This window comes from Diabrotica virgifera, chromosome 8 (assembly GCF_917563875.1).
Source record: "Diabrotica virgifera virgifera chromosome 8, PGI_DIABVI_V3a".
In the NCBI taxonomy this organism is placed as follows: Eukaryota; Metazoa; Arthropoda; class Insecta; order Coleoptera; family Chrysomelidae; genus Diabrotica; species Diabrotica virgifera.
Genome location: NC_065450.1, coordinates 151,586,513 through 151,600,305, shown reverse-complemented (window position 1 = coordinate 151,600,305; position 13,793 = coordinate 151,586,513). Strand labels below are relative to the sequence as shown.

The 13,793-nt window shown below is 34.6% G+C and overlaps 1 protein-coding gene across 1 annotated transcript in view; it reads right to left on the bottom strand.

Moving 5' to 3' along the window:
• Positions 1 to 13,793, bottom strand: part of LOC114341475 (uncharacterized) — a 98,244-nt gene that overhangs the window by 14,215 nt on the left and 70,236 nt on the right. The gene's annotated exons all lie outside the window — the stretch shown is intronic.

Below are 13,793 nucleotides of genomic sequence, written 5' to 3'. Positions count from 1 at the left end.
GGTAGGAAATCATAATACATATTATTAACTTATTGCATATGAGGTCATGAGGTAAACGACGAGAATTTTGAACATTTGAAGTGATTTTTTAAAATTATTATTCTCATCGGTCTAAGTAATTAAATTTAAGTATTCTTTCATTGTAAAGTGATTTATTTCTTCTTTTAAAAATTTTTTCTCCCAATCTGGGTATGTATGAATTAGGAATGACAAGTTCTTCTTATGAATGTATAGAAAGAAACCTATTTCGAATACTTTGTAAGCGTTAAGATGTTTTATTTTTTGCATAAAAAACGGCGCGTCGTATGAAAAACAAGGTAAATTTTTTGTCACAAATTGAACGAGGAATTCTAAAATGATTTTTTATTTGAAATATGATTAAATCGTCAGTTTTTTAGAAAAATTACAACACCTCGTTTCTCGGAAACAAAACATTTGCGGACATAAGTTTATAGAGCAAACTGGCATCATTTTTTAATGTAAAATTATCCCTCAAAGTTTGTCGCACTTATTTAAAAACATCCTGTATCCTTTCTAATTTCCATAGTTTTCAGTGTATTCCTTCACTCAACCGTTCTCTCCAGTTCTTTCTGTTTATTCTTCTCTCCATTGCTTCGTCCACTTCACCTCTGAAAGATCTTCGGGCCTTCCTTTCTTTATTCTTCCTATCGGGCTCAACTCTGTTATTCTGTTAATCCAACGTTTTTTGTCTTCTTTTCTGCTTGTCAATACCAGGTTAATTCCTTCTGTTCTATGTAGTCTATTATATCTGAGTTCATTTCCATTCTTTTCTTAATCTCTTTGTTATTTATGCTATCTCTTTTCGTTGCTCTTAGCTTCAGCTGGTAGTCACAGCTTTTCTTTAGAAATTCCATCTCTGTGGCTTTTATTTTGATTTTGGTTTTCTTATTTATTATACAATTTTCACACCCATAAGTCAGGATACTTCTTGTCATGGTGTGATATATTCTTCTTCTTGTTTTTATACTGATGTTCTTGTCCAAAAATACCGGGTTAATTTTCAAAATATTCATATGCAGTCTCTTGTTTGTCCTAGTCTATGTTTTATATTATCTTCTTCAGTTGTTCCTTTGTTTCATATTATGAAACCTAAATACTTGTACTTGTCTGTTCCTTTGATGTGTTTACCTTCGTCTATTTCCAGCCTATTCTTTTGTTATTGATACACCCATTCCTTCGCACTTTCTTCTCCATGGATTCAGGGTATTTTCCAGGAATAATTAAAATAAGAAAGGGATATGGAACAGCCCTGTAGCAGTCCATTTTTCGTCTTAAATGGACTGCTTGTTTTGATAGCTACTTTGTTCTTCTTGTATAGTGCTTATACTGCTTTTATTAATATTCGTGGATCTTCGAGGTCTTCCAATGTTTCCCATAGCCTTAGTTCTAGGTATCGAGGCATAGGCCTACTCATTATATAATAGAACAATGAATGATTTTCAATTGAATTTAGATAATTGTAGAGGCCAAGGATATGACAACGGCTCTAACATGAAGGGAAGAAGTAAAGGTGTACAAGCTCGTGTCTGCAAAGAATATCCTCCTTATTTTTTATGCTATGTGGCTTCCCACTCTCTCTCATTGGGAATGCAGATTGAGAGCTTGCAGTGCGCACAATCAACATCTTTTTTTGGTATTGCAAAAGGACAACGTTATACATTTTTTCTGTTTGTTGGCAATGTGCATTTATCTTTATCTTTTGTCTCGCTCCTTCGTTGCTTGAATTTCAAATGCGCTTGTTATGCTACGCCATATGTTGCATTAGCTATAAATAATAACTGACTATTGTACTATTTTTTGATTAAATATATTGTTACATAGTTCTTTATAATGAAATTTTGTTTTTTTGCCTTTTTTACTATTTTTTTTATATTTGCAGTACCGATATAATATTTCGTATGAAAGGGCGCCAAATTTTGTTTTGCCGGGGCGCTCAAAACTCTAGAATCGGCCCTAAGGACAATAATTATTATATTATTTAGATGTAGATACACCTCAATAGGATATAGAACAGTTAAAAATATCACAACAAATGGTTACCGAAAATTCTAAATAGTGCAGTCAATGAAGGTTTTCACCTCTGATTTCGTTGAACCTCCATGGATTTTCATGAAAATTGTTGAGTAGGTAGAGGACACCTCAAGAAAGAAAAGTGACATGGTGCCAACTGGCGCTTATACCCTCGGGTGGATGTCTCCCCTTGTCGGGAGTAAAAATTATTTTATCAAAAACGGTTTTTTTGACACAAATATATACAGGATATTTGGTAAAGAATGGGCCATAGCCATAGGTCGATTTAAGCTAACTTACCTTAGTACAAAAGTTGATGATAACCGAAATACAGGGGTCAAAGTTAAACTTTTATTTTATTTATTCTTGAATATAACCTAACAGACATGGGATAATAACACAACATTGGGTAAGCGGGGGTTTTTTGGGACGAGAAATTTAAATTTGCCACCAAAAATGATGTATTGCTCAGAGGGTGCCACATACGCCTTCCATCGCTCATTAAATAGGTTCAATTTTTTGACACACTTTTTGAATCAAAATTTTTATTCTCTTAATATTGTTACTTAAAAAAAGTATACTACATTCATCTCGTTAAACTCAACCGTTTTTGAAATAAACGCATTTTAAATCTGCGAGGCAACATAACTTTTTGCATTTTATCAAAGGTAATACCACGAGTCCTCTAAAATTTATCAAGCAAAATTTAGAGGACGAGTTGTATTTGAAAAGATTATTTTGTGAACCAATATGTATTATTAGTAAATACGTCCATTTTGTTTAAATTAAATTATGACGATGTTAAATCGCGAAAATTTAAATCGGTCAAAATTGCGCGGTCTACTTGCTTCGTGGTCTTACCCAGCTACGCTGGGTGAGTTCACCACAGTGCAGTGGTGTAATTGGTTTTGCCTGACCCCCAGGTGAATGCATTTTATTTAATTATTATTCACCCGTGTTTTTGTAATAATAAAATAGGAGAATGTAATTTTAGAACTATTTTACTAATTCTACTAATATAATGTGTATTTTAAAAGTAACTATTGTTCCAAAATATTAGGTTGTAAATATTCGAATCCTTTTATGTGATAACACTGGTTTGTTGAAATCGGCAACAAAATAGAAGAATTAGTTATGTGTTCTGTGTACGGTTTACATCGGTTCTGTTTGACGTTTATGAAAAGTTTAGAAATATTTATTTTAAAAATAAAAACTGTAGAAAATCTGAGTATATCGTGGTTAGTGTTTTTAAAATATCTATGTACCAGGGCTGTTCATAAATTAAGTTAGTAAACACAGGTATGTACGTATTATGTGAAATTTAGGGTACCTTAAGTTTTATCAGGGAAGAGACTGTTTTATCAAGGAAGAGGCTGTTTTATCAGTATTACACTCAATGATTGGCTAGAACGACGCGTGGTGATTGGCTGAAAAAGCAAAAACGTCAGAATTTGACAGGTGAAAAAAATAATCAAAGGTAATACCACGAGTCCTCTAAATTTTATCGATAAATTTTTTTGTTTTCACGAAAACTTCTTTATTTGGTAAAATTACGAAAACAAAAAGGACGAGTGATTTTATCCATTTCGGTTTGTTTGAGTGATTTTACCCTAAATAAAGAAGTTTAAGTATGAAAACGAAAAAATTTATCAAGCAAAATTTAGAGAACGAGTGGTATTTGAAAAGATTATTTTGTGAACCAATATGTATTATTAGTAAATACGGGCATCTGTGAAATATTTTTAAGACAACTAGGATCAATGTCTTAAGTAGGTTATAGATAAATTATTTTATGATTTAAAAATGAACCAATTTATTTATTATATTGTTAATACATAAAAAACTGTTTAAATCGAAAATGAACAATTATTAAAAACACAATTTTTATAACGAATACGAGATTTTCCAATGTCGTTCGTAACGTATTATGTGAAATTTAGGGTACCTTAAGTTTTATCAGGGAAGAGACTGTTTTATCAAGGAAGAGGCTGTTTTATCAGTATTACACTCAATGATTGGCTAGAACGACGCGTGGTGATTGGCTGAAAAAGCAAAAACGTCAGAATTTGACAGGTGAAAAAAATAATCATTGTAGTTACACCCGAAAATCACTTAAAACCATAAAAATTTACAAAAATGTATCGCAAATTTCTTCAATTGGAATTTGCGATGCAATGACATAAATATGAGAACTTGCACAATTATTATGGTTTTAAGTTTATTTTGCGGGGCTAACTAAAATGATATTATGGACAAAAATATGTTGTATCGCAGAATTAAAATGCGTTTATCTCAAAAACAGTTGAATTTAGCGAGATAAATGTAGTGTACCTTTTTTAAGTAGAAGTATTAAGAGAATAAAAATTTTGACTCCAAAAGTATGTAGAGTGGGGATAAAAAAAATCTGAACATATTAAATGAACACTGAAAGACGTATGTGGCGCCCTCTGGGTAATACATCATTTTTGGTGACGGATTTAGATTTCTCATCTCAAAAAACTCCCGCTTACCAAATTTCGTGTTGTTATCCCATGCTTATCAGGAAATCTTCAAGAATCAATAAAATAAAAGTTTAACTTTGACACCCTGTATTTCGGGTATTATCAACTTTTGTACTAAAGTAAGTTTTAGCTTAAATCGACCTGCTTTAACCTTAGAAAGCTAAGGTTAAGCTATGGCCCATTCTTTACCAAACACCTTGCATAAAAAAGGCAAAGCAACAAAAAACAAAAGCGCGCGACGTTGTTTTTTGCCTCATACCTTTTTTCCAAGGAGATATAATTATAGGCATTGTTTCACGAAAAAAACATCTATTATTCCTTTTTAAAATGATGTCTGCAAGAGGTCTTAATGATTCATAGTATCCGAGATACGATTTTTGAAAGTTAGCCAATCACAACATTTTTGGGTAAATTCCCTATTTTTTTGCACAACCATAGCAACTAACTTCATACTGTCGGTATGCGCGTAGGTACTTCATACTGTCGCTATTATAAAAATTTACTCTCAATATAATTCCCAATCGCGCCTAAGCGCCGGACTCCACTTGCGATTTGTAGTCGCGCGACTGTTTTGTCGCGAATATTGAACACATTGTTTCAAATAGTCAATCCATTTGCGACTAAATAATCGTGGATTGACTGTATTTGAAACAATGTATTCCATCTTCGCGACAAAACAATCGCGCGACTAGAAAATCGCAAGTGGAGTCCGGCGCTTAGGCTACGGCTCCACGGGCGCAAAATTGACGCTAGCAGTAGGGGTAGAATTACGGCAGCAGCACAGCTGCAAAATCTTGGTTCCACGAGAACGACAATTTACAACATGCATAGCGCCGCATCTTGGCTTGTAGTGGCTTCATTCAGGGTCGGCGATAACGGGCTTGCAATGGATGCACTGCAGGCGGGCGCTCCTATTTGAGGGCTTTGTCATCATGCCGTCATTTTTTAAAGATTTGTGAAAACGACATTTGAAGCCATTTAACACAATCAATTGTTTTCCTTTTTCACTAAGAAAAACTTTCACAGAATTCGTTTTGGCAATCAACTCAAACCGTATACAGATAGATCGCGCTCTATAGTGTTACCCTTCCTTATTTATTTTTAGCATATAGGCGAAACGCTCGGACAGGTCGATTTTTAAAATAATCATAGTATATTATAGCATCAATGTTACGAACTTTACGCGATCCCCCTTCAGGTGACAGGCATAAATTTGATTTTTTTAAATGGGAAAGTACATCATGTGACACCTCATTTAAAATCTTTTGAAATACTGATTACAAAAATGTATAATACTTTAATCCTTTTTTGAAAGCGTAGGTGCAAAATTTCGATCGAATTCTTTTTAAATGCATTCATTTTTTTCGAATCCTGAGAAGACTAATAAGTATTTTTGAAAATTTTAAACGCAGAATTAAATATTACAGTATTATCGAGGGTCAAATGCTCCTGAGAACTTCTATAATGTTTATTTTAATAAGCCACAGGGGTGAAAAAAAGAGAAAATATAGTCTGATTTTTAATTTCAAATATATCATTCAAATGAAAGTTCTTGTTTATTCTAAGGACTTTCAGCCCTCCGTGTTAATGTAATCTTTCATCCGGCGTTTAAATTTTTCAAAAATACTTATTGGTTTTCTCAGGATTTGAAAAAAAAGTGAATGCGTTTAAAAATACTTTTTGCGCCTACGCTCTCAAATAGGATTAAAGTAATCTCCATTTTTGTAATCAGTATTTCAAAAGCTTTCAAATGAGGTGTCATATGATGTACTTTTCCATTTAAAAAATCAAAGTTATGTCTGTCACTTGAAGAGGGATCGCGTAAAGTTCGAAACATTGATGCTATAACATACTATGATTATTTTAAAAATCGACCTGTCCCAGCGTTTTGCTTATGTGCTAAAATAAATAAGTTAATAAGGGGGTAACACTTATTCCAGCGCACTGTATATATTACTTTTATATTTGATTATCATAAAATGCATAACCAATAAAATACTTACAAATTAAAAGTTATTAAAAGGTAATTAGAAGGATTACGATGCCCGGGATTCAATTCGACCATCTAAATATTTTGACCCTTCTTAACCCGGGAGTAGTCACGCTCACTTCTGTAACGTCGATAGTCGCGTGTGAGATTCTATCTCAAAATACGAATTTAAAACAAATTTTTATTTTGTACTATTTTTATCTACTTTTTATATTAAAAATAATTATTTCTAACAATTTTATTAAAACAACCTGTGGTAACGGCCACCTGCCAACATCGACCACCTGTCCTAACGGCCAGTTTAAAAATTTCCCAAACCAATTATATGTAGACTACAAAAACTGGCAATACCGTCCACCTTTCTATATCGGCCAATAGTTCTTTCAGTTTTAGTGGCCGTTACTGACCAATTTTACTGTACAGTAAAACCTGTGTTAACGGCCACCTGCCAACAACGGACACATGTCCTAACGGCCAGTTTAAAAATTGCCCAACCCAATTATATGACAATGTAGACTACAAAAACTGACAATAACGGCCACCTTTCTATATCGGCCAGAAGTTCTTTCATTTTTAGTGGCCGTTACTGACAGGTTTTACTGTATTACGAAAAAGGATGAAATGTGAGATTCTATCTAACGGCGCGACTACTCGCGGGTTAAAGCTAATTGGCTCTCCCCAAAGCCATAAATTGCACAAAAAGAAGAAGAAGAAAAAAAATTCCTACGCATTATTACAACCTTTCTTGAGGCACTTACGAAATTTTTTCAAAATTGCAAAATTTTTCATCAAGTTATCGCGAAAAAGGATAAAAATTGAGATTCTATCTCACCGCGCGACTACTCGCGGGTTAATTTAGAAATATGGGACTCAATTTACCTACGCCCCTGTAAATTACTATAAAAATAGGTCTGGACCTATCCATCTGCGACATGACCTTGAGGATGCGTCTTTTACCGATCTTGAGCGACAGTAGTTTACAGCATCGTGGAGCCGCCCAGTATTATCGAAGTTGGTTTCATTTATCACTCACTCTTCATGTTACCGCTACTGCTAGCGTGAATTTTGCGCCCGTGGAGCCGTAGCCTTAGGGTGCGTCTATAGTGCACGCTGCTTTCCGAGTCAGAAAGCTCGGCGCTGACTTCGAAAACCAGCGTGGATTATGGACGCGCCCTAAAGAAGTATAATTTTAAAAACCAGATCGTAGAACAAGTAGGTATTCTACTCGCATACAGTGTGTCAATTTTAAAACTTACAATGGGCTATATCTCACGAACAAAAGCTGATATCGAAAAATGCTTGAAACCGTTTCTAGGATAGAAAGGGGGAACTAAATTGACATGAAGGAGAACTCACCCTCATCAACCCCCTAGGTGGGCCCACCACAACCAAAAAAGTTTAAATTGCAAACCCCTACTTGTGATACATCATTGAAAAGAGTATAAAAAATTCTATCCAATGGTATAAATAATAATTATACAGGGCGAAGCAATAATTGTGAAACTTTAGCTTAAATGAAAAATTTAATAAGGTTTTTGTTGAACTACAAATTTGTTAAAAATGTCAATTAAATAAAAATGTTCAAGGTGGCTTCCGTTGTTTTGTAAACAATAATACATCCTATTTTCAAAAACTTTGGCAAATGTTGTTCTTGTAATAGCGCGACATGCTTGCGTAATTCTTTCTCGCAATTCCTCAACTGACGCAGGTTGCGTTTTATAAACAACTGACTTGAGGTAACCCCATAGAAAAAAGTTAGGTGGCGGTAAGTCTGGTGATCTCGGTGGCCACTCAATAGGAACTTTCCTTCCAATCCATTTGTTCGGATAATTAGTATCTAACCAGTGCCTAACTGGAGCTGCATAGTGAGGAGGTGCTCCATCTTGTTGGAAGTACAGCAAATCTTTGTCTAGAGCTAGGTTGCCTTGGTCGTCCCTTTGGTTCTCTAATTGATGCACAATTAAAGGTTCGATTGTGTTTTCCATCATATCGAGATAAATGTCGCCACTTAAATTGCCTGGTAAGAACAAGGGGCCAATTATAGCATCGCCTAATATTCCTGCTTAAACATCAGTTTTTCAGGATATTGAGTGTGACCTTCTCTGAATCTATGCGAGTTCGCATCACTCCAGTACCGACAGTTTTGTTTATTTACATTACCATTCAGCATAAAAGTACATTCATCAGTGAAACACATATTTTTTAACAATCTCGGTTCAACGCGAATTCTTTCAGTCATGAGTTCACAAAACTCAATTCGTCGGTCTGGATCATCATCGCCTAGTTCTTGAAGAATTTGTGTTTTGTACGGGTGAAACATATGTAATTTCAACACCTTTCTAATCGACTCATGTGAAAGTCCTGTCATTGCAGATACTTGACGTGTTGATGCAGTAGGCTCTATTGCAAAATTTCCAAGGACCTCAATTTGGGATGCTTCATTCAGTAATCTTGGGGCATCCCTTTTTTATTTTGCACTGATCCCGTTTCTCTAAACTTTTCAACTAAATCGCGGACGTACACGTGACTTAAATTTTTGTCCGAATGCCTTTCATTAAATATTTAAGCTGTTCGTAAATAACACTGGTTCTGGGACGCAAATATGAAAATAATCTCCACGCGTTCTGTAATGTAAACCATCTTGACAACTACAGCTTAATGACAATACCGATCGTACAAATGATGAAAAGTAATGACATTTAAAGGTCTCAAATAAACCAAAAATTATTGTGTTTGACAAAAACCAAAAAAAAAGTTTTTAACTTGTTTTGTAAAAACGGCAAATTAAGTTTTTATACAAAAAAATGTACCGACGGATATTTATCATTCACAATAATAGTCCGGGAGATAGCATTACAAATATAAAAGTCATGAAGAGAAGTATCCATACTTACTCAAATGTGGTCTCGAGGTAAACCAATTACAAAAAACTCGAAGATGTACCACAAGGTTATTTATTATTGTTAAAAAACATAAGAAAGGACGCGTTTCGGCTTTACACAAGCCATCATCAGCTTAAATACAGGACAAAAACAACGGACTGACCTACAATGTAAAAATATCCAACGTTACACATGAGAATAAAGTAAATGGTGACAATGCCCACCTCAGTTTAGGAACTTACCAGAAAAACAGGAAGGAGGAAGAATCAGCTAGTTTACATTATAAAATATATAGATGTACACATTTCTTCATTAATAATTAGCTATTAGTAGCATTTTGTTATTATTGTATTGTAAAATCCTCAAGAACTTCCGCATGTAGAGGAACCATCATGTGAGTCGGTCAGGTTGAAACAGGCTCGAAGAATCACAATCTAAATATCGCAAAAGTCCGTCTCTGCGTTATAGATAGAAGTAAGACGAAATGTACTTCCCAACGCGTTTCTCTTAGGCCACCCACAAGAAAGCGGAAGGATTAATATTTTAAGAAATTCTAGACGCCTAAGCTGGTCATTTAGCTATTGCAGGCAGTAAAATGACAAAGAGACTTTAGGGCTCGAAGACAACTTTCCTAAAAGTATTTACTTTGCACAGGATATGCCTCATAAAAAGAAGAATAGGAAAGATTGCTAAGTGTTTGAGTGATAGAAATCTCAGAATTCCACAAGGTTACAACGCAGTAACTTTCGTGGGAATCCTTAAACGGTTACAAAAAGGACACTCGTGGTGATTGGCCGAAAAAGAAACGTATGATCATAATAAGGCTGGTCTAAACATTATTTTCCAGCTATGTGATTGGTACGAAAATTTCGGAATGATGATTATTGGTCAAATTAGTTGATAGCTGTGAAAAAGGGAGGTGAATATAGAGAGCAGAGAAGAATCTTGTCCGAGATTAGGACAAGAAGGAATCAATAAAGTTCTAGCGGTCATGCAGTGAAGACCTGCATTTTTTCTTGTCTGTGTCTAGATAGGCAAAATGGAATCTTAAAGGTTCTGTCGTGAAAATCGCAAGTGCGATATGTTGTCTTAAATACCATACCGGTATATTCTCTGTGTTGTGTCCGGTACGATAAAATAATAGTTTTCTTAGTACGGCGTGTAATATGTTTCGTTCAAACAGAACTTAGTTCAACATTTGCGGATACGACTTCCGTTTAATATGTCTCATATAAACCGCACTTAATTCAATCTTCGTGGAACGCAGTTCCATTTTTTTTAAGACAATGGTCTAAATAAAATATGTTTAATTATCAAGTCAGTGAGAAGTATCACTAATAATCATGAATGCAGTTATTTTCTTTTCATAAAACAAAAAGAACTATGGAATTTTTATTTTTCGTATAATATAATAACAACTACATGTATGTAACAGTATTTTAACTCTAAAAATGAAAGTGAAAAGTGAAAGTGATTTCGTCGAATCCACAACTCAGGCGAGCTAACCCGATTCCAGCAATTCAACAACAATGGATCATCACCAAGTATTTTGCAATAAACTGTTTCGTTCCTTTTTCTTTTTTTTTGAACTTTTAAGATGAAACGCGAAAGACTTATTTTTTTTTATTTTTCTAATCAACTCAGTTTAATGACAATTTTCTATCTAAATAAATGGTAACTATGTTAAAACTTATTTCGTCTTTTTCTGTTCGCACAATCCATCTATGTATCCTTATTGTATTAGGAAATGCAGCCTACCACAGACAACAAGGGTAAGTACCATTAGTAGTCAAAGGGATACCATTTTTTTCGTAACATTTTTGTAATTTTTATATAGATAAATAGTAATAGATTCTGATCTATTAATGGCGCCCAAAAAATTAATAATTTCTTTTCTCTAGCATAAATATTATTGTATCAACTCACACCCTAAAATCTCTTGATGATTAGAGCCGCCGGTGCAATTTTAAATTATGTAGCACGTATTTTTTTAAGTTTATGTACATCACATGTTTAGCTAATTTGCCGTGCTTCATAAAATGGCGCGCAACATGTGGGGCTATCTCTTGTCTAATTCTTATTAGTTTGTTTTCTTATTTTGTCCACGTTGTTCTGCTCATTATTGATTCATAAAATAACGCTAAGTTTTTCATGTAACTCTTAATTAGTAATATCACAAAAAGGTTTTTTTATTTTTAACGCAACCTAAGTTTTATTCATAAAACGGCGACCGCACCTAGAGGTTTCTGTCATTTTTTTGTTTCTTTTTGCTCCGTGTTAACGAGTACTTAAAAACAACGTCATTGCATTCCTTTTTTTGTTTTACACGTAAATGGTATTTTTCCCAGCACTAATTTAAAATGTGGCTCCTTGTTGTCTAAATGTGTCTGAATAGAGATTTTATACTGTTTATAAAATTTCGATGGATGCGCAGATAAGAAATAAGATAGTAATGTAAATATGAAAAGAGAAAATTCCAAAGGTAAATAAAATAATAACTGCTAGTTTTCAATTCCAAGTTTACAGTAAATTTTGAGTTTAAATAGTTTTGTTGAATTTTTTTTGCATAATTTTTGAGAGAATATAATTCAAAATGGAATCCTCCGTGGTTCAATATTTAAAAAATGACGAAATTGATTATGAATTGTTTATACGAGGGGTTAAGACTAAGAAAAATCTTAGTGACAAAAAAACAATGCTTCGTAAATTACTTAGTAAAAAGGCCGTTATTGATTTAGAGGAAAATAGGTTAATATTCAACGATGAGAAGAAGCAGATAGACGAAACTGCTGTTGACATCCGTAGTTTAATTGGAGATTTCGAAGGAGACGTTAGAGATTCGGTCTATCGTAGGGCAAAGGCTCATCTTACGCATTTATCTTTTAGAATAGCTAGGTTACCCGTAGAGTTTGAGGAAGGAGAAGAGTATAAGGCAGAGGCTTCTGCAGATTGTTTACTTTTAGAAGGGCAATTAGATGACAAAGTCGTTCCTGTTGGGCCATCAGTTTCTTCGAATATAATTCCTTCACAGCCGGTCGTTAATATTCCAGCTCCCGTCGTTCAGGTGTCGCATCCAACTAATTTAGCTGATTGGAACATTAAGTTTAGTGGAGATTCTAAAGGAGTTTTCCCTTTCATAGAAAAAGTTAGAGACCTGGCTGAATCCCGTAATGTAGGACAAGAGGTTCTTTTCAGATCAGCTGTCGAGTTATTTACAGGTAGCGCTGCTGTGTGGTTCAGGAGTGTTCGTAGTACCGTTTCTTCATGGAACGAATTGATTGGTCTTTTGAAGGCTACGTTTCTTCCCCAAGACTACGACGAGGATTTATGGAACCAGATCAAATCCAGGAAGCAGAAGAAAAATGAGTCGTTCGCTTTATTTCAGGCACAGGTTATGTCTTTGGCAAAACGGCTGACGGTGCAGCCTTTAGAGAAAACTATCGTGAAACACTTGAGGCAAAATATTATCCCTGAATATATTCCGTTGATTGCATTAGTCGATACCAATACTGTTGAGGAGTTGTCTGCTGTTATTCGTAAACTAGAGAAGAATGTGGTCGTGCCTAGTGTCAAGAAGGAAACGTCCGTCGCTTATGTTAATCATGAGTTCCCCGGTCCCTCCAGAAAAGCCAATGTTCCTAACGGAAAAACAAATTTTAAAAATAATGACGACCGCTCGGCTCCGCGAAATTCTGAGGCGAAAAACCCTAGTAAAAGTACTTCGAATAAATCGAAGATGATCGTTTGTTTTAATTGCCAAAGACGCGGGCACAATTTCAACGACTGTAAACAGCGTTTTGATAGATATTTTTGTTTCCGATGTGGCGCAGATAATGTTACAGTAAGGACATGCCCAAACTGTGTCAAACCTTCAAAAAACGAATAACCAACACCCTTAAGTTCGGTAAGAGTGTTCACAATAAAATTTCAAACCCCGAACATTCATGTTTTGCGGCCGATAATAAGTTTCCAGAAAATTTTAATGTCTCTGATTGGTACAAATGGCTAGGTACAGTAAAAAATTTTTATAAACATTCGTCAAAATTATCTCAGGTCATTGCTTCAAAGCCATTCGATAACAGACCTTACTTGGAGGTTAAAATTCTTTCGCAACCCTTTACGCTTTTATTAGATACCGGGTGTTCCACTACTGTAGTCGGATCCAAGGGATTGGATTTTCTTGAGAGAAACAACATTGAGATCGATTTACCGTGTAGTCAGAATGTGTCTTTAGCCGACGGATCGAGTAAAAAGGTTTCTGGTATTGTAGATTTGCCGTTTGTGGCGAATGGAATTTGTCATGTGATTAGTTGTCTTGTAGTGCCATCGCTACCAATAAATTTTATTTTAGGAAGTAACTTTATTTCAAAATTTTCTTTAGCGATAAAT